The following is a 21,680-nucleotide window of genomic DNA, read 5'->3' as shown; positions in this document are numbered from 1 at the left end:
TGTTATTGTCTCCACTTTGTAGGTGACATCCAGCAAGGTGACGGGATTTGGCTGCTGCCTCCCAGGTTGCCATGGTGAATTCCAGCCCAGAAAAGAAGATACATACAGAGCCAAGAGTGAGAACACCGTGAGATGTGGTGACAGAGGGAGATGGAAGCTTTGATGGGAGCACAGAGGGGGCAGGTAATGCAATCTAGAGATTTATGGAAGACCTGCGCTTCACTTCAATGGCAGGTAACAGTGACACACCAAAAAGAATTTGCTTGTTGCAAATTCACATCCAAATGGAGAAGCCTAACACCGGGCCAGTTATGTAAATGGGATGACAACTAGACTGCCCAAAGATGATCTAGTTGGCAAGATGAAGTCTCAGAAAGAAAAAAAAAAGGATCAAACTAGATAATAAGAAGCTCTTTCCACCCTTCTCAAAAGAAGTAAGGGAGCATTATGCTGCTGCCCTCTCTTTGCTGCAAACGTCACTTGGATGAGTGCTAAAATGACCCAAAAGGCAGCATTCATGAGCGGAAATTCTCTGAACTCCAGTGGACTTCGGGTAAGTTTGTGGGGATCCCAACCTCTATCCCATCTCCAACTCCACACCAACCCCGAAGGCTCCCCAACCCCCACACCCAGCCAGCAGTGGGCACCGCACTTAATGGTCCTATTTATTCATGAGTGGCTGTCTCCCTGCATCAGCCCTAATGCACTCTGGAGCTTAGAGAGGAGCTTTTCTAATCCTGGGGACACCTTGGGGACAGGGTAGACAGGGTCGTGCCTCTGCCAAAACCTCCCTTTTGAGTAGCTTACCCTGTCTCACCTGAGTGTGAGTGGATATGCTTCAGGAGGATAAATGGCCAAACTGGACATTGATGAGGGGCCAAAAACTCTAAAGGAGCTAGAGCAAAGTTAATGCCAGTCCTCCTCTCTTCCAGTCCTGAGAGAGCCTCCCTTGGGCTTGAATTTCTCATGTGCAAATAAATGTGGCTCACTATCCTATGGGACCAAGGGAGCCTGCGGCCAGAATCACATAGGAAGAGACGGCCCAGCTTAGCAGTCAGATGACCCCAATGGGTGAACCCCTGGCCCTGCCACCTGCCACGAGAGCACCTGAGCCCGCTTCACAGGCAGATGGTCCTGTGAGCTTAACAGGCAGCCCCAACCCCATGGCGAGGTCTTGCTGCAGGAGCTTAGTGTTTTAGCAGGTACCCTTAACTCACACTGCAGACCCTGTCATTTGTCTGCCCCATAACTGTGCCCCTATTTATTTAGGGAAGTTCTATGATATTTGGGGAGGGAATGAGGACAGACTCCTTATAGCAACAGTGACCATGTGACTTAGTTCTGGCCAATCAAAGTTGAGAAGTCTCTAATCTGACTGGACCTTCTCTGATAAAATGGATAAAGCCACACTAGAAGAAACCCTTCCTCCTCCTCTCTGTCCCTTTCTAACTACCAGAAAAGCAGCAGGCATCCGGCAACCATAAGAATAAAAGCTAAAAGGAATGAAATATTCTGGGTCCTTGATGGCTAGTGACCCTTGCTCTGGGCGGGCCACCTCCAAGTAAAAATAAGCCTGTGTTTGTCTAAGTCACCTCTGTTCGTTTGCTAGAGCTGTCTTAACAAACTACCACACACTGGGTGGCTTCAACAACATAAATTTATCTTCTCACAATTCTGGAGGCTAGAAGCTTGAGATCAAGGTATTGGCAGGGGCGCTCCTTCCAAGGGCAGCACGGGAAGGATCTGTTCCAGGCCTCATTCCTTGGCCTGTAGACTGCTGTCTTCTCCCTGCGTCCTCACATGCTCATCCCTCTGTATCAGTGTGTCTGTATCCCAATCTCCTCTTCTTATAAGTTCACGAGTCATACTGAGTTAGGGCCCACCATAAACCTCATTTTAATGTAACGACCTCTTAAAAGACCCTATCTCCAAATACAGTCACATTCTCAAGTATTAGGGGTTAGGACTTCAACATGGAATTTGTGGGTTTAAGGGCAAAATTCAGCCCGTAACACCATCATTGTGGGGTTGTCTGATTTGCCGCTATCTACGTGGATATTTACCATATTAGATCAACGGAAGGATCTTAGATGCTGTTGGTCTAGGTGCTGTTTGGTCTATCCACATGGATATCCACACACGGTGCAGTTTGCTGCCATCCACACAGCTATTCACCACATTAGACCAGCAGTAGGATCCTAGATTGAGGTGCCGTTTGGTCTAGGACTGGGCTACAAGGGCTGGCAGCCAGCCTGGTAGACATAGGTGTGTACAAAGGGCACAAACACAAGACTTTAGGAGAAGAGGCCTGGAGGGAGGTGGGAGGAAGGCAAACTCACCAACCAGTAATAAACCATGTTTGATGAGCAGCTGTGCAGCAGAGAGTGGGCAGCAGCGCCACAAAGGGGACCCCCTTCCAGGACCAGCACACACTCGCTTGACCTGTGATCTTGCAACACGCGCATATGCCCATGACACACTCCATCGATGTTGTCCATGCCTCGTAATTTGGCACAAATGATAAGCAGCTGCTATGATAACGATTAACCCTTTGCCAGCATAAAGGAATCTGCCAATACTCTGATGGAAGCTGTGTGATTGATCAAGGAGCAGCACCATGAGCGAGGACAGCATGGATTCTTAGCCAGAGCTGGGTCTGCCCCTTGCCTGCTCTGTGACCTTCAGCAATCAGTGCCCTCTGTGCCTGCTGCCTTATCTCTGAACAGGGATGAGGATCACCAAACTCACCTTACTAGGTTATTGTAAGGAATAACCAATTAACATTTGTGAAACGTAGAAGAGTACCTGGCACAGAGTTAGTTCAATTTAAACGTTCAGGTTTGTTTTTGCTTTTATTTTTTTTCATTTCTAGTCCCAACATTTCATCCAAAATCACAGGTCCGTGGGTCAATCAATCCCTACCTTATTCTCAGCCTCTGATTTCTCTTCGTAAATATCTACTCAGCAAATTCGTGAAGTACATGCTATATATATGACACTAAGACCAGAGCTGTGAGCTGAAGGCTGGTGATGCCGTCTCTGCCTTCTTTAAAGGGTTGTTATTGGCCGGGAGCGGTGGCTCACGCCTGTAATTCCAGCACTTTGGAAGGCCAAGGTGGGTGGATCACTTGAGGTCAGGAGTTCGAGACCAGCCTGGCCAACATGGTGAAGCCATCTCTACTAAAAATACAAAAATTAGCTGGGGGTGGTGGCATGCACCTGTAGTCCCAGCTACTTGGGTGACTGAGGCAGGAGAATCGCTTGAACCTGGGAAGCAGAGGTTGCAGTGAGCCAAGATTAGGCCACTGCACTCCAGCCTGGGCAACAGAGCGAGACTCCATCTCAAAAAAAAAAAAAAAAAAAAGAAAAAAAAATATATATATGGGGTGGGGTTGTTACAAGGATTAAATACAATTGTGCTTGGGAAAATGTAAAATGTAAACTGTTGTGCACATTTTAAGAGTTGCTAGTATTACCCTGAATGTGTGTGATGACATGTTTTTCAGCAGCTCTGAGTGGGTTATTCTGGTAGGTAGGGTGAAGGAAGACCCAGAGCAGCTTGAAACAGGAAGCTGAGGGACAGAAACCAGACATAAGGAGGGAAGGGACGGCCATTGGTAAGTTCCTGCCATGGGTCAGGCATTGTGCTAGGCCCCTGACATGCCTTTTCAGGTGGTGAATGCTAGGTCTCACACAGAACCAGTCCTCTGCTCCTGCGTGGTCCCCTGGAGAAGCTGTGCCTCGCAGCCCCTTATTGTTAGGTGGCACCAGAGACTAATTCTGTCTGATGGACTGTACATGGGAATGACATGCCACTTCCAGGTGGTGGCCTTGAAGAATAGACATGGGCTCTGCTCCCTTCTTTCCCTTCCATGGAGGCTTCTTTCCCTTCCAGGTGTGTGTCCCAGAGGGTGGCTCTAAAAGTTGAAGGAGGATGGCCTTCCCCATGTCAGATATAACAGGGCCACTAGTGCACCTGCACACTCTTGATTAGCCACTAAAATGTTGGGATGAATTTGTTCATTTATAGATTCCCAACCACCTTCCCTACCGCCATCACTTCACACCCATCCAATAGGCTATTCTCAGCACTACAACCAAAGCAATTCTGTTATGATGTAAATCCACAGCTCACACCTCCGCCCTCCCCCAGAGGTTTCCCTTCCCACCAAGAAAAAGCCACAGTCCTGGCACCCTACGCCTCCACCCTTCTACCTTGGTCCCTCTCCCCTACCATACTGTCCTGCCTGCCAGCCCCTCCAGCCCCCCCAGAAGAGCTCCTCCCACAGCGGGCATCCCCCTAGAACCTCTGCATGCCCATCTCCCTCGTCCTCATACTTGGCCCCATCGACGTTCCTCTGGCACTTTCCTTGGATCTTTGCTCAGGTGTGCCCTGCTTACTGGGGACTTTCCTTACCATTCCACTTAAAACTGTGCCCCGTCTTGGCCTTCTTGGCTTTGTTTTTCTGCATGACTCTCAGCACCACCTGGTGCATATTTATTTCTGTCCAATCGTCTGGACCCAACATCATGGAATTAGATGATAGTGTAATCTTCATGAAGGCAAAGAGTTGGGTTTGTTTACTCCACTGCCAACTCTCCAGTGCTGAGAACCATGCCTAGCACATATAGTAGCATGCACCCAAGAATTGTGGACTGGACAGTCCTTCAGAATACATCTGGTGGGCTGAGATCCCACAGCTAGAAAGTGGCAATTCCAGGATTTAACTGAGGTTTTGGTCTCAGGACAGTTTCCCAAGCAATAGTCTCTGAGATGGGGATTTGCAAACAGGAAGTTTATCAGGACAGGTTCTCAGGATCTAACCCCATGTGAGAAGGGGAGAGAACAGGATTAGGCAAAGAGAAAAACGGAAATGCAGTGTGGGCTCCATGGGGTCCCTGTATCCATAGTGAGGTCTGGAACTAGGATGATGACTCTCAAGATTGTTCCACTTGAGGCCAAGGGATCTGCCCTTTAGCCCTGTGGGTGGACGAGTCACGGGCTGTGAGCTGCACCTGGGGAGGGGTGTGGAACTCCCCCAAGGCACCCTCTTCCTGGGTGACTCAGAGAAGCACTGGGCTGAATTTTGGCAGCCACACACTGACTCTCCACACTGAGTCCTGAGTGTGGCACCCCCGGGAGTCCGTTTCCTCTGAACTACAGTGCTGGGGAAATACTCCTTGAGTTCAGTGTCTGTGCTGGGGTAAAGGAAAGCAAGACAGCAGCGTGGGTTGATAATTATTCTGGAAAACAGTTCACCAACTTCCCTGGAATGCTGCAGCAGCTCAGTTTATGCATTTGTTAAAAAATTATTATTCCTGAGGTTTTCCCCCAAAATCACAGAAGAAAAACTGAGACGTCATATAGTCTCCTGTTGTTTTTAAAAAACAATAACAACTTAAAAGGAGGAAATGAAATCAACACAGTTGCTTGGAATCAAGTGACTCTTGGAGCCATAATGGTGACGTGGAAAAAGATTACAGAGCAGAATTCACAACTGCGTTTTCCTGCTATGCTCACTCTCTTACTGCACACACAAGTGACATTTTAATTATGGAGCTCTGAGCTGGGGAAACACAACTGCCGGACTGTCTCCCACTTACCCAATCTGGTTTCCAGTCCAGCTGGGAGGGAAGGGGGTGAGATGAGGCCACAGCCCTTGCATGAAGGTGAGGATTTCTTCTCTTAGAAAGGCCCCTTCTCCATTTCATCTTTCACGAGAATGCTTCCTCTGTCCTGGAGTCCAAGGTCACTGCTAATAGTTCTTCACTCTGCTTTCACTGACAGCCACTTTCCTGAGGACCTGCCACGTGCCAAGGACCTACTATGTTCTGAGCACCATGGCCATCCCCGAGGCAAGGAGGTGCATGGGGCCCCCTTCAGAGGGCAGCCTGTCAGGCTTGCAGAGTGACAGGCACAGGCAGAGGTACGGCATGGAATGGCCATGTGGTACCCTGATCCAGGGGAATGGGGGCCCGAAGAGGGACACTGGACCTCACCTGCATTAGGGGAGACTTCCTGCCAGGGCACTCCTGAAGCTTAATTCCTGCTAGTTCCCGACTCACATGGCTTCCTCTAAAAGCAGGTCACTTCTCTGTCAAGAATACCAATTGTTAAGCTCTCTCGGATTAAAATCTCTTAGCTGGGTGCGGTGGCTCATGCCAGTAATCCCAGCACTTTGGGAGGCCAAGGCAGGCAGATTACTTGAGGTCAGGAGTTCAAGACCAACCTGGCCAACATGACGAAACCCCATCTCTACTAAAAATACAAAAAAAATTAGCCAGGCGTGGTGGTGCACGCCTGTAATCCAGCTACTCGGGAGGTTGAGGCAAGAAAGTCGCTTGAACGTGGGAGGCAGAGGTTGCAGTGAGCCAAGATCACGTCACTGCACTCCAGCCTGGGTGACAGCGAGACTCTGTCTCAAAATAAATAAAATAAATAAATAAATAAATAAATAAATAAATAAATCTTTCTCTTGGATTAAAATCTTTCAAGCTTTCTTTAATTCAAGCTTTCTCTTGTATTCAAATCCCTTGTCCTTGCAAGGGCCTGGAAAGACCTGTGCTCTCTGATTCATCTCTGGAAAGCCCTGTGCTCTCTCTCTGATGCATCTCCTACTGCTGTCCCTTTTCTCACTCCCCTGTGGCCACTTCCCTGTTTGGCCTAAAACACCTCACACACTGTCCCATAGCAGGGCTGTGCACTGACTGGTCCCTGTGCTCGGAAGGTTCCCCTCCAGATGTCTGCAGGTGCAACTCTCTTTTCTCAGTCACATATTTGCTATGGGTTACTGTCTCAAAAGACCTACCCTGAGCACACTTTATTTATTCATTCATTTATTTGAGACAGTCTCGCTCTGTCACTCAGGCTGGAGTGCAGTGGCGCGATCTCAGGTCACTGCAAGCTCCGCCTCCCGGGTTCACGCCATTCTTCTGCCTCAGCCTTCCAAGTAGCTGGGACTACAGGCACCCGCCACCATGCCCAGCTAATTTTTTTGTATTTTTAGTAGAGATGGGGTTTCACTATGTTGGCCAGCATGGTCTCGATCTCCTGACCTCGTGATCCACCAGCCTCGGCCTCCCAAAGTGCTGGGATTCCAGGTGTGAGCCACCATGCCCGGCCCCTGAGCACACTTGAAAACAGTATGCCTCCTCCCTGCATTTCCAGGAGCCCATATCCCACATTATTTCTTCTTTTGCATTTATAATTTTCATTCCAACCATTGCTTATTATTGTATAGTCAAAATACTACATATGTTTTCTGTTTTTATTGGCCATCTCCCCCCACCTCCTCATATTAACTACATGTGCACAAGAATTGTCTTTTCTGTTCACTGGTGTTGCCTCAGTGCTTACACCAGTGCCTGACATAAAATTTGTGCTCAGCAAATGTGATGAATGAATGGATGGATGAGAGAATGAATGAATTCAGGGCTCCAAGACTATTGGGGAAACCATAAAGAAAATATTTAGACCAGCATAGTTCTCTAAGCATTGTGATGGCGTTAACACAGTGTGCCAGGAGACGGCTTGGGAAAGGGCTGCTCGCTCTGACACAGGCAGAAACGTACACAGGGTGAGGCTTGCCCTAGGGCACTCTATGTCATCACTGGATGGCTCTGCCAAATTGCCTTCTCGACAGTTTTATCTGAGCCTCTCCCCAGATGCCGTACCCCTTGGAGACAAATTCCACCCTCACGTGTGGTGAGCTGTTGATGTGAGGCCTCAGAAGGCACAAAGCAATGAGGCCCTCCATGAGGCGTTCCTAATTGGAACCTCGGGTCCCTTCAGCTCAGCCTGAATCAATCAAGATTTGTTGATTTATTCCTTCCAGCATGGACTGGATCTGGGGACGCCCACCTGGAAAAGACATGTTTCCTGCCTTCGAGGAGGTCCCAGGCTGTAGGGAGTGTGATGCAGGGGCACCAGATGAACAGTAGGGCATGTGGGCCAGCAGCAGGTCTCTGGGACTGAGCACATCAGCTGAGTATTCTGTCATGGACTGGCTGTGGGACCCTCAGCAGCAGCTGTGATTGTTGACTGTCTCGCCTGCAAATGAAATTGACACTATCTCCTTCTCAGGATTGGTGTGAAGATGCAATAAGACAACACCGTAAGAATACAGCATTCTGCTCTTCGCCTGGCATGCAGCATGGACTCAATACATGATACTGACAGTGCTTTTGATTCAAACTATGGTAAGCAAGAAATAGAAGAAAAAAAAAATGCATCTTTTGAAAGTTCAGAGAAGAATGCTTCTGTGTTGGTTTCCTGTGGCTGTCGTGAAAAATCACCACGAACTTGGTGGCTTCAAACAACACACATTCACTCTCTTAGAATTCTGGAGGTCAGCAGCGTGAACTCAGTATTATGGGCTAGAGCCGAGGTTTTGGGAGGGCCCACTCCCTTTGGATGCTGTAGGGTAGAATCCGTTAACTTGCCTTTTGCAGCTCCCAGAACTGCATCCTTGACTCCAGGCTCCTTCCCCCATCTGCAAATCCAGCAGCATAGTGTGTTGCTTCAGTGGCCACATCTCTACTTCCATCTATGTCAAATCTCCCTTTGCCTCCCTTTTATAAAGACAATTATCATTGTATTCAGGGCTCACCTAATCTCCCCATCTCAAAATTTTCACATCTGCAAAATCTCTTTGCCACATAAGGTAACACATACAGGTTCCAGGGCTTAGAATCTGGATCTTTGGAGGCTATTATTCGGCCCACCACAGCTTCCAACTCAGGGAAGACTTCAGGAAAGAAGGGATGATTAGTTTATGGGGTTGAGTCTTAGAATAGGAGAAGACATTCACTTTTGGAAAATTGGAGGAGAGTCATCCCAGCTGGGACAAACAGCACATGCAAAGGCATGGAGGAGAAGGGAGGAAAAGGTTATGAACTTTCCTCCGCACTGAGTCGAAGAGCCAAAAGAGAATGGTTTGGGAGGAGCTTCAATCACAAGAACAAGTGGACTGCAGCAGGGCCATCATGACCTCCAAGAAAAGTCAGAGACTACATTAAGTCAGATCCAGAGAAGCCATTCTCTGCCACGTGTCGTCTGAGGGTCCTGCCGAAGTAACTTAAGGATGTTACAGTTCACTGCTGTATCACTTTCAGTTCTTATAGAGGGTCAAGATGAAATTATACTGTTCAGCAGTGTTTCTTAATGGAAACACAATTGAGGCCATTATTCATAATCCTAGTCACTTAGTCTCATAGTGACTGCTCCAGAGCATCTCACTTGAGTCAGGTGCCGTGGTGGGGGAAGCCATCATCCACTTGGCTCACTTCCATAAGGAAATGGCATTCCCCGGGAGAGACAGCACTGCAGGGAACAGCTTTAGTTTCTCTTCACACCCCTCCCCATGGGAGCAGGAGTAACTCACCTCGTCAGTAAACTAGACAGACCTTGACATTAAGACGCATCAGCCAGGGATGTGGCTGCAGCATTCTGAGGCCCTGATGCTTGGCTCTGGCCTTTCTCGTGTTTCTGCTGGGTATTCTGGAAAGTGCCATGTAGACAGCAGGGAGTGGGTGTGGTTTCAGTTCTCCCCAGGGAAAGGGCCTAAGGTCTAGCTTTGGGGTAAGTAACAAGACTCACTTTTAGCCTCCGGCTTTAGCTGTGCTGTCCAACACCAAAAACAAGGAACACCGTATTTGGATGTTATTGCTCCTGCCAAGCCAGCAACACCACCAATTCTCTACTCCGATTGTCATTACCCTCTTATTTCTGTCCTCAGTTGGTTAAACACTTAAATAGGAGAAGGCCTGAGTAATTACAACCACAGAATTTCCAACTTTCTATAGGTACACTAGGAAACTCTATTTCTTTTAGACCCAGGGAAATTGTGCAACCCGATTTTCTTGCCCTTTAGATTCAGCTGACAGAAAACGTATAACCAAAGACCACATGGCCATCTCCTAGTACAGCGGTCCCCAACCTTTTTGGCACCAGGGACTGGTTTTGTGGAAGACAATTTCTCCATGGAGGGGAGGCAGGGGGTATAGTTTCAGGATGATTCAAGTGCATTACATTTATCATGTACTTTATTTCTGTTATGATTACATGTAATATATAATTAAATAATTATACAACTCACCATCAAGTAGAATCAGTGGGAGCCCTGAGCTTGTTTTCCTGCAAGAAAATAGTCCCCTCTGGGGATGATGGGAGAGAGTGAATCACCAGGCATTGGATTCTGATAAGGAGTACACAACCCAGATCCCTCGCATACACAGTTCACAATAGGGTTCGCGCTCCTATGAGAATCTAATGCCGCCACTAATCTGACAGGAGCCAGAGCTCGGGTGGTAACGTGAGTGATGGGGAGCGACTGTAAATACAGATGAAGCTTTGCTCGCCCACTGGCTGCTCACCTCCTGCTGTGCAGCCCAGTTCCTATCGGGCCATGGACCGGTACCACCTCCCAGTATCATCCACTCTGATAATCAGTGTGCAAATAGGGCAGCACCCTGAAGTGGTAAGAGAGGGCTTTGCAGCCTCAGTCTCTCTCCTTTCCTAACTGCCTGGGCCCTGGTTACCAGTCTCGAGGGAAAGCTGGGGCGATTTAGTTAGCACAACAGGATGACAGACAGAGCAGCAGCAAGGGTTCATGTAAGAAACTGTAAGGAAGTGAGGGAAGCAGCATAGGCCAGGAAAGCAAAGGCATGAATTCAACAATTCAACGGCAGTCCAGCCTCAACCAGACACTGCAGGTAGCGTTGGTGGCTCGTCCCACCTTGAGGCAAGAGCATCGTGCATTCACCCCTGCAGCGGCCAGTCACCGGCTTCTGGGCACCCTTAGGGGAAGGTATACCTGGCAAGGTACACCTGGGCAAAAGAAGCCCACAGACCAAGGGAAATTTGCTAGAGAATGGCGTCCCTTGAGCTGCAAGCAGACAACCATCATGGCAGATGGAGGTGGGTATGTGGGCAGGGGATGAGGGGAGGTTTCAAAGCATCTACTCCAGTCCACTCCTAGCACCACTCATGTCCACTTTCTTCCCACATCAGGACCACTCAAAGTTGTAACAACTTCTCCAGAGTTCTGATGGCTTATAATTTCTGGGTAAAGTTTAACCAGGAAGTTTAATGGGACAAGCAAAGCCTTTGAGGATGGAGTTGGTCCCAAGGCCATAAAGCACTTTCATGATCTCCCTCCTCTGCCATGTTCTCTAGATTCCTCTCTCCCTCTGTTAGTGCTTGTTCTGGTCTACATGGCTGCCCTGGTGGAGTGATCCAGAGCCTCACCATGTGCAGACTGAGTTCCTAGTTAGCCTGCCATTGTAAAGCCATGGTTACCATGATGCAGGGCAGGTTCTTGGCTTTGCTCAGGAAAGAATTCAAGAGTAAGTCTGTGGTGGAGGAAGGCAATTTGTTGAGGCACCAGCTGTGTGACTGCTCCTGGCAGAGCAGGGCTACCCACAGGCAGTGTGTGGAGACTAGCAGTGTATGGGCAATTTGTAGTCATATTTATACCCACTTTTAATGACATGCTAATTAAGGGAGGAGTTATTAAGGAATAGCTGGAAAATAGGCAGTACCATATAGGTGTTGCTGTGGCACGAGCTAGTAACTTCTGGGTGTTGCCATGGCATTGGTAAACTGTCATGGAGCTGGCAGGAGTGTCTTCAGCAGCAAGACCAATGGCGGTGCTTTCGGCACCTCTTCCCAGTTTTGGCCAAACTTCTGGCCTGGAGACCAGTCCTGCTGGCCTCCCACCTCAACTACAGAGTTAAAATTGGGCATGAGACTACCAAGAGATTCTCCAATAGATTACCAGAGTGCTTAACATATTCCTCCCTGCCCTATGTGGTGACAAAACCACATCTCATAATGTCAGCATCAATCACACCTGTCCTCTCACTAATCAACTGGCACGGGAATCTGATGTGACCAAGCAGAAACCACAGCTCTTAGTCGGACTCATTGCATCCTTTGGTGGAAGCTTTTGCTCTCTGGGAACCAGGACCTCTAGACCCATAGAGCCTAAATTTTCAGAAACAGGAGGACATTTTTCCCAGATGGGTCATGGGGAGTGATAGTGAGCAGAACCACTCCTACCTCCACCCCTAGGTTCCCTGAGCTATGGATTCTACATATTGGAGGTGCAGCATCATATCATGGCTGTTGGCTTGGGTTAGAGGTGCCTTTCTAAGCTGGTGCCTCCAATATCTCTTAAGGTCATTGGAGGGCTCTGTGAGGTAGGCCATTTCTAGATGGCATGGCACATAACAGGACCAGTAAATTCTATGAACCATTTACCCACTGCTCTGTCTCCTTACTAAACAGTGGGTCCTTGGCCTGAAGCAGTGCTGCAGGGTTTTATATCATAACTCCGGATGCTGAGGGAGTTCTAGGGCAGCGATGCTGGCTAAGACACTGAGGGCAAAAGGCAAACACACACTCAGAATTCATAACGACCCCACTCAGGACAGATGGTGGCCTTTATCCCTTGGAAAGGCACAATGAAATCAATGTGCCAGCAAGAGGCTGACCTCATCCATCTATGCTTTGATTGGCAGATGGCTATGGCTAATGAGTGATTTCTAAACAGTGGCAAACAGGAAATGCCAGTAGAGGTCAGGACAGTTGATTTGCAATTTTTAGAGTGCATGTAATGTGGATTGTTCCTGCCTTTGTCTGATTAATAAGTTACCTTTTGTTTTAGCAGCAGGTAGTTAGGACTGTTAGCCATGTGTTTGGAAATACAAGACAAAGGAAAATAGTCAACCTATGCATCCCAAGAATGTGATTTAGGGATTTTGAATGGAGAACTCTATTGAAATTCCATGGATAGGGCCAGAAATGTAAGACTGTTGTACCTGACTACCCATTCAATTCAGAAACGCCCTACTACTTCTGTTAGGTGGTTAGCGGGGGCCATCTGGTCTCTGCTGGAACATCTCCGATGGGCAACAGCTTGTGACTGATTCCTGAAGTCACCCATTTGATCTTTGACAAGTCTGACTATTAGATTTGGGTTCAACAGAGAGAGGAACATTCTGCTTCCCTGTGGCTTTCTTGCCTTTCTCCTCTATCTGCTGCTTGGACCTAAAAGAATGCCCAGTCCCTGTCTGGTAAATGAGCATCAGGTGTATGCAGTAGCAATCACTGAGCTGAGACACTTCATTATGTCCAACTCCTCAACTCCAGTGCCTCCAAATTATCCACATTTGCTTAAGACCAACCAAGCTTTCTCAGTGACCCAGAACAGATTCCAAAGTCCCTGCCTTGGCCTACCAGGCTGCAAGTGACCCGCTCCAGCGGACTCTGACACCATCCCTTCCACTGCTCCCTCCTCACTCTCATCCAGCCTCCCTGGGCTCCCGCTGCTCCAGGAATCTTCAGAGCCAGCATTCAGGACCCACAGGTCTTCTGTCCTCCCTGCCATCGCTGTCCTCACTCAGACCCCTGCTCAAATGTCACCTCCTCAGAGGGGCTGCCTGACCACCCGGCAGAGGTGGCACTCTCCCTCCCCTACTCTCCGCACACCCCATTCTCCTTCACAGAACTTATTTCTGCCTGACATCTAACTATGTATGTGTCTGTGTATGCCTGGTCCTCCTCTCACCCCAACACACTGGTATTGAACCCCAGGAGAAGGGCTTTGGTGGGTAATGAAAGAATGAATGAACCGAATATGCTCACCCATCCACCATAACCCTAGTTTCCTTCCTCCAGTCAAACTCCAGGCTGTCCCTATTCTTTTGTAAATCACGCTATCCGGAGCTGTAAGGTTCCAAGTGTGGTCTTACTTCCCTTGTGAAATTGGGTAAGTCCGTTGGTCTCCCTGGGCTTTGGTTTCACCCATGTGGGACTGAGCCCATAACGATGCCCTGGTGTCACAATGGGAGTCACAGCATTATGAGGAGCTTGTGAAGTGCTCTGTGTGCTGTAAAGTGCTGTCTTTGTATAGGGTAGAGGGTCTGGTATACTTATTGCATCAGTACGCACAGGAGGCCCTGCTCACCTCACTCCTGGTCACTGTTCCAGGGAGAGTGATATGCAGGGACATGCAATCTGGAATCCTGTCTACTCAGAACATGGGAGCTCCCTGGTGGAGCTCACTGTAAGGTCATAGCAGCCTCAGAAGAGACCTGCAGAAGGGCTCTCTCTCCCCTAAAGATGAAGGAGCAATGGCAAAGGCTCTGAGAAGCTGGCTTGGAAAACAGCGTAGCTGCAGGGTCCATATCTCCTTTACTCTGAAGCTGGCACTTGGGGAAATGTCCTCAGGTGCCTGAGATGAGATAGTATCCAGCAGAGAAACTGAACAGTAGCTAAAAAGTAAGCTCATTAGCAAATTTCCCAGCCCTGAATCCTCCAGAAAGTATTGGCCTGGCAAAAAAAACACGCAACCTCCTCTGCTCTCAGAAAGGCAGGTGGGGTCATGCTGAGAACGCAGGCTCAGTTCAGGTAGACCTGAGTTTCAGTTTGCCCTCTGCCTCCCCATGGGGTGTTGGCAACCTTTGCTCTCTTCTCTCCTATTTTTGGAGTCATGGATCTCCCCTTTGGAAATCTGTTGAAAATTGTTGATCCCCTTGCCAAGAAAACTCTCTGACCCCATTTCCTCATCTTTCAGGTGGGCATAAGGAGGCCTGATATTTGTCCTCTTCCCTTTGGTAAAGTCTGATGATGGTTTAAGGCTGGCATCCATTCTGATTGGTTTGTGTGTTTCCTACAGGTAGTTATTGCATTTTAAATAGCATCCCTGGGGGCTTCTGTGAAGACAAAATGAGGCAATGAGAGGGGAATCGCACAGTTAACTCACTCAGTCAACATCCATGCCTTCCTTTAAGATAAATGATTAGCTCTGGGCCAGGTGCAGTGGCTCATGTCTGTAATCCCAGCATTTTGGTAGTCTGAGAAGGGCAGATCATTTGAGGTCAGGAGTTCGAGACCAACCTGGACAACATGGTGAAACCCTGTCTCTACTAAAAAGAAATACAAAAATTAGCCAGATGTGGTGGTACACACCTGTAGTGGAGGCTGAGGCAAGAGAATCACTTGAACCTGGGAGGTGGAGTTTGCAGTGAGCCGAGATTGCACCACTGCACTCCAGCCTGGGTGACAGAGTGAGACTGCATCTCAAAATTTTTAAAAAGATAAATTATTAGCTGTTGATAGCTCATACATCATCCCTGGCCGGCATCAGTTCCCTTTACTAAATGAATTAGAGGTGGTGTGGCTGCTGGGCAGGAAGAAACTATTTTAAAGACAGTCACATCTGAATAAAGGATCTTCCAATCATGAAAGTTCACTGAGGGTCTCATCTTGTTGAAAAAGATAATTTGTAGACCAGAAGCTTTTCAATAAGTCGCTGAGATGTGGGGATCATTTGCTATGGGAATTGCCTTTTTTTCTCATAATAAAGTTGACTGCATGCTGAGAAGGTGAGGACAAGAATGGAAGTGCTTCAGCTCGTTTGAAAACTCAACTCTCCAAGCTAATTGTCTAGTGTCTCTCTTTGCAGAAGTCAGTTCTTACCATTAATATACCTGAGTTCCCATACAGGCTTTTCTACTAACTTGCTGTGCAATCTTGGAAAAATTGCTCATCCTGTCTGTTTTTTTTAATCTCAACGATGGCATGGCTAAAATAGATAGCATCTAAGAGCTAGAAGCAATCTTAGAGAACATCTAGTTCAATTTCTGACCTTACAGAAAAGGAAGGTAAGTTCCAAAGAGGGGAAAGGGTCTGACTTCTGATTCCTGAAGCCGCTGGGCTCTAAATTCTAAACAACTCACACAGCCACTGCAGACAGTGCTAACATTAGACACGCGAAGATGCAACCTCACAGGTTCAGGTTCCTCCTCAGGTGCACCCGCCAATAATGAAGCTGGAGTCTGACTGAAGTGCTGCTTCAGAATCCTATTCTCTTTCCTTGAACACATGTCTGCCGGGCCATGCAGGGTGAAGATAAAAGATAATGGAGTTGACTCCAGTCTCCCACCCAGCTGATGAGGAGGAGGCTGGTGGCAGAGATCAGCGGCCAGCATGGTATGGGGGTGGCTGGAAAGAGTTTCCACCAAGGGTGGTGAGATATGTTCCCTTTGGGGTCACTTATTAGAGGCAACTTTTTTAAAAAAAAAGAAAGTATGCTTATATCTGCCTTTTCTTTTTTTAAATTTGTTTACATTTAAGGAGTACACGTGCAGTTTTGTTACATGGATATATTAAGTAGTGACAAAGTCTAGGCTTTTAGTGCCACCATCACCTGAGCTGTTTAGGAGAGGGAAGAGGAAAGAATAAGGGTCAAGAGAGAGGAGTCTGATGTCAGGAAATCTAGGATCAGACTAAGAGGATGATGGAGCTGGGAGGAGCAGGAATGCCTGCCCATTTCCTTGCTCATATTTACAAAAAAAACAATCATTTTAATAAATACCTCTCGGATCAAACTTCAGCTTGCCTCATATCCTTGCTCCGCCTGACCCTTCAATGCTGTGCCCCTCGGCTTCCAAGTTTTGCACTCTCCTCTCCTATTTCGGGCTCATGGCTCCCCTCTTGAGGATCTGATGGAATATTGGTCCCCTCACCAAGAAAGGCCATAAATGCATATATGAAACTGCAGATCACCATCGCAGGGAGTTCTAAACCCTTGGTCTGTAGACACCGGTGGTTCCCCATACTCTAGTAACATCTATGCCCTACTTACTCGCAAATTTATATCTTTAGCCCAGAATTTTTCTCAAACATGTTTCTGCAACCAAAAACACCCCCTTCCATCAATACAATGGGGAGAATTATGACACCACCTAAGCATGCCACAGGGTATTTGTGAGTAGGAAATGAAATACCCAGTGAAAAAGGCCATGGTGTATGGCAAGGGGCCACACAGACGTCTTGGGAAGCCTGATCATGCTCTTCAGCGAAGGAGAAGGCCTGCCATGTAGAAAGGTAGTCGTCTTTATCATTTCCATCCAAAGGGGCAGAATAAGAAATATCATATTATATGATTCCATTCACCATAAACCTATGATGAATGGAAGGGAGAATGTTCTCACAATGAGAGCTCACCCAAAGTAGAAGTTCAGACCAATGTGGTGAGATTCAAGTATCTGCCTCTTGGCTTCTCAGATGTATTTTAGAGGAGAGATCTTGGTTTTCAACAGGATATTTCCAAACTCTGCGTCTAGCAGGTATGCGTTTGGAAATAGGTTTCCCTTCCTTATTGCAGTCTGTAAGGAGTCATTTCCACGGGTTGCAAGTATATGTGCTGTTTCCAAACAGTGTGTGTCCTCTAAATACCCCATGGAGCTAATGGAAAATGAAATCTATCCTACAAAATAACTCGTTAGAAAATACATTATGGTGCTAATACTTGGTTCTACAAAATCTTTAATCATATTTCACTCTGGAAGGAACAGAGGCCTGGGCAAAGCTAAAAGTTTAGAATAAAAAAATCCCAGATTTTTACCTATTGGTTGAATTTAAAATCATTTTTAAGAACTTTATTTTTCTGCCACTATTTATTCTATAAGCCCTTCACTAACTTACATAAAACTATCATGAAAACCTTCTCCGTGATTTAGAATTAAGATTAATTCTAAATGTAGGCTCAAAGTGGAAACAGGCTTGCTGCACAAATTATGAGAGAAAAAGAATATGTTTTATTTTCACAGTGAAATTCACAAACTATCATCATTGACTTTTCTTCAGCAATGAGTGTGCTAATTACTGCTGCTGATACCTATTTGTTTATTGTCACCTTTTTCAAGATCCTCAGAGGTGTTTAATTTCATTGACTTTTTCTCTGTCCCTGATGGCTGTGATACTCCATTTACATGAGATTAATAAAATCAAGTCCCTGTTAAAATAGTAAATAATGGAAAAGGTTGAAGGTTCCAGATGAGTTTTTGAATAGGATTTAGGAACACTGGATTTGGAGAAAGATAAATGGTTTTAAAACTTGAAAGTTGTTTTAACTTTCAGTTTTCTCATCTGTAAAATCATACCAATAATATTACCTATTTCAAAGGATCATATTAAAGATTAAATGTGATAATGTATCTGAAGTGCTTAGTGTATTGTCCAGCACATAGTAACATTTCAATTGAATACTTGTTATTAATATTTAGTGCTACTAATTTTAAGGTTATTGTTAAGATGAGCTAAATTGTTTCTAAAATTATATGTGACTGCAAAAGACTTAAAATAGGAAAACAAAAATCTTAAAGAAGAAAAAGCGGGAGTACTCAAACTATCTAATAACAAAACTAAATATAAAGCTACAGTATTCAAGAAAGTGTGGAATTGGTATAACAATAGACACATGGGCCAGGTGTGGTGGCTCATGCCTGTAATCCCAGCACTTTGGGAGGCCAAGGTGGGCAGACCACCTGAGGTAAGGAGTTCGAGATCAGCCTGGCCAACATGGCGAAACCCCATCTCTACTAAAGATACAAAAATAAGCCAGGCATGGTGGTACATGTCTGTAGTCCCAGCTACTTGGGAGGCTGAGGCTGGAGAATTGCTTGAGCCCAGGGCAGGGAGGTTGCTGTGAGCCAGGATCGTACCACCACACTCTGCCTGGGCAACAGAGTGAGACTCTGTCTCAAAGAAAAAAGAAAAAACATAGACACATGGATGAAGGAAGGAACAATGGAATAGGTCAAGTCATATATAACACGTTATTTGGTATTCCAAGGAGGAAATACATACTTTTTCAATGTAAAGGGCAGGAAGAATGGGATAAATATACGAAAAAAAGTATCAACTCCCTTCCTCCTACTATATGGGTAAATTATTTTAAGATGGATTGTAGACATAAACATAAGCTAAAATTATAAAGGTTCTAGAAGACTATATAGAAGAAATCTTATAAACTTGAGATAAGAAAATATTTTGAATAAGATATATGTAATCAAGAATTTTTAAAAATTAATTGGATTAGATTTAATTTAGATTTCATTAGAACTAAAAGTTTGACCTCATCAAATACAGTGTTAACATAATGAAAATAAATAACAGATTAGGAAAATAGTATTCAAAATGCACCTAGGACTTGTAACCATAATATATAAAGAACTTCAAATCAATAAGACAAAAAAACCTCATTTAAAAATGGGCAAACAACTTAAACAGACACTTCAAAAAAAGAAGAGGTAAAAATGGCGGGGAAACACATGAAAATGTCCAACATCATTAGTTATCATTAAAATGTGAATTAAAATCACAAGTGATATGTTTTCCTACTCACTAGAATGGTTACAATTTAATAACTGATATCACGAAATATAAGTGAGTATGTGGCACATATATTTCTGGTTAAAATATAAATGGTTGACATACTTTGGAAAACTGTCAGTTTCTTATAAAATTATGCATAGCTACCATATGACTCAGCAGTTCTACTCCTAGAAGCTAAAGAAATGAAATAGTATGTTCACAAAAAGTGTCTGTACAAGAGTAGTTATAGAAGCTTAATTCATTAAAGCCAATAATTAGAGACAACCAGAATATTCAATAAAGAGAAACATATTGTAATATATTCCTACAATGGAAAACTACTCAGCAACAAAATGTAATCACCTACTGATATATATATATATATATATAACAATATGAATCAATGCCACAGGTAATGTGCTCAATGAGAAGCCAGACACACAAGAAGGGTGTCCATGGTACCATTCCACTCATATGAAGTTCAAAATCAGTAACATAAGTCTGTGATGATAGAAATCGTAACACCATTTGCCTACAGGAGATGGGCACTCACTAGATGGCAAAATAAGAGAATTTTCTGGTGTGAGAAATATTTTTTGTGTCTTCATTGGTTTCATGGGCATGTACCTTTATCAAAACTCATAGAATTGCGCACTTAAAATTGATTATTCCACTCTAGGCACATGCTATATTGATAGGGCTTTTTAAATGCTAAGAAAGTCGGAAAGATCTTTGAATACTCAGAGCTAACTAAGTTCCCTCATTTCATAAAAATACTCAAGATCAGAGAGACAAGGCAACCTGCCCAAAGTCACCCAGCATGTAGGGCACGATGAAGATTAGAAGCCAGGTCCTCTGACTTCTTATCCAGTGTCCCCTCCAATATACTGTGCTAACACCCGCATCCAAATCCACACAGCTCCTGACAACAGATCCAATGCTAGGACCTAGATATTCTCATTTAAAACCTTACATTGTCTTTAGGATTATTCAATGTGCCAAAGAATCATGGCATGAATTATCTGAGCAAGAAAACCAAAGCTATGAAGAATGATGCTAGGGAAACCAGATTTGGAATCAAGAGATGTATACTTTACTCTTGGCTCTTCTGTATCTTACTGTGCACTCTTAGGGAAATTACTTTTCCTTTCTGTGCTCAGTAGCATCACTGGATTGAACTAGATGTTTCTCAAGAGTCTTTCCAGCTCAAATGCCCTGCAAACATCTGACGCCCTGCAAACATCTGCCCTTCCAAGTGTGCAGAGTTGTTTCCCTGCTGACCTGATATATGCAAAATCCAACATTTAAATTATCCATTCAGACTCTACTTGAGAATTCCACAGAGTGCTCCTCCAGGGCTCAGAGGATCACACCACGTGCCTCTGGAGTGAGACTGACCCTGGGTGTGGGTGTCCTCTGGTTATTGTGACACCATTTGCTCTCACTTCCTGCAGGAAACACTGCAGGTTCCTCTGCCTTCACTGGTGGACCTGTGCAGCTCCTCTAGGCAGGACATCTGAAAACCACTGAGCAGGAAAATCGGGCATTGAGGCGAGTTTCTTAAATGTTGGAAAATAGGAGTACTAATATTCAGCTTTCTCTTACTATGCAGGAGGCCCTGTGCAAAATGCTTCATATTCACTTGGCTTATTTTATCCTCGTAACACCCTATGAGGAAGCCACTATTATTCCTGTTATTTTTCAAATCAGGAAACAAACTTGGAAAAGGTATATTACATGCTTAAAGTCACACAGTTGAGGGGTGGGGGCAAGATTTAATGTAGCATTTTTACCTTCCAATCCTTGTGTTCAAATACTTCCCTAGACTTCCAGTCCAGCATGGTGATCTGCAAAGGTCCTAAGTAAATATCCAGCCAACATTATCAAGCCGCTTTTCAAATTATTGTTTGCAAAGGATGAGAGGATTAGCAAGATGATTTCTAAGGTAGCTTTAAATTTGGAGAATCTGTTCTGAGGCAGAAGACCTGGGATGGACCCCAGACCTTGCTAGACACAGCTCAGCCCCCTATGCTGAGCTGCCTCCTGGCAGAAGCTCCCCCCACCTCAACTGCCTGTCTCCTGGACCTCAGCTCTTGCCATTGCAAGACAGAGATGGATCTAAAAATACCACAAAGGTTTGGCAATGTATAACATATAATCTCTTGCTCTGGCCCTGAAATCAATTAGATTTGTATTTTAAACTCCAGAAGTGTGTGTAGACTATAGCCTTTCTCCAAAGTCAACAGAAAATACAAAAATGATTCCACGATCTGCCAACTTCTGGGCAACTCCAGGTTGGCTATTCTGCCTTCCTGAGAAGTAGCCTTGGGCCTCTCTCAACAGCAGGAACCAGAGGCAAATCCCAGATGCCAATGTCAGGGATCACCTGGCTTTTAGATGATGTGTCATATTGTGAGAGGCTATAAAGAATTAACTGAAGAGTCCAGGGCTGACCCCTAACCCTGCCTATAAGAGGTGGTAGACCTATCTGATGAAAAAAAATAGTTAAAGCCAT

General features: G+C 45.6%; 1 long non-coding RNA gene across 4 annotated transcripts in view; it reads right to left on the bottom strand.

Moving 5' to 3' along the window:
• Positions 1–13,784, bottom strand: part of LOC105475014 (uncharacterized) — a 39,658-nt gene extending 25,874 nt beyond the window's left edge. For 3 of the 4 annotated variants that reach the window (XR_011606434.1, XR_011606436.1, XR_983064.2), the window contains exons 1-5: positions 13,649–13,784; positions 11,542–11,724; positions 10,098–10,155; positions 6,001–6,095; positions 5,605–5,804 (exon numbers count right to left, since the gene is read on the bottom strand). This is a non-coding gene — a long non-coding RNA (uncharacterized lncRNA). The remainder of the gene's footprint in view (positions 1–5,604; positions 5,805–6,000; positions 6,096–10,097; positions 10,156–11,541; positions 11,725–13,648) is intronic. The other variant, XR_011606435.1, reaches the window with a different exon arrangement.
• Between the last annotated feature and the right edge of the window lie 7,896 nt (positions 13,785–21,680).

Source organism: Macaca nemestrina, chromosome 8 (genome assembly GCF_043159975.1).
Source record: "Macaca nemestrina isolate mMacNem1 chromosome 8, mMacNem.hap1, whole genome shotgun sequence".
Classification (NCBI taxonomy): domain Eukaryota; kingdom Metazoa; phylum Chordata; class Mammalia; order Primates; family Cercopithecidae; genus Macaca; species Macaca nemestrina.
This window is presented reverse-complemented; position numbering and strand designations above follow the sequence as displayed.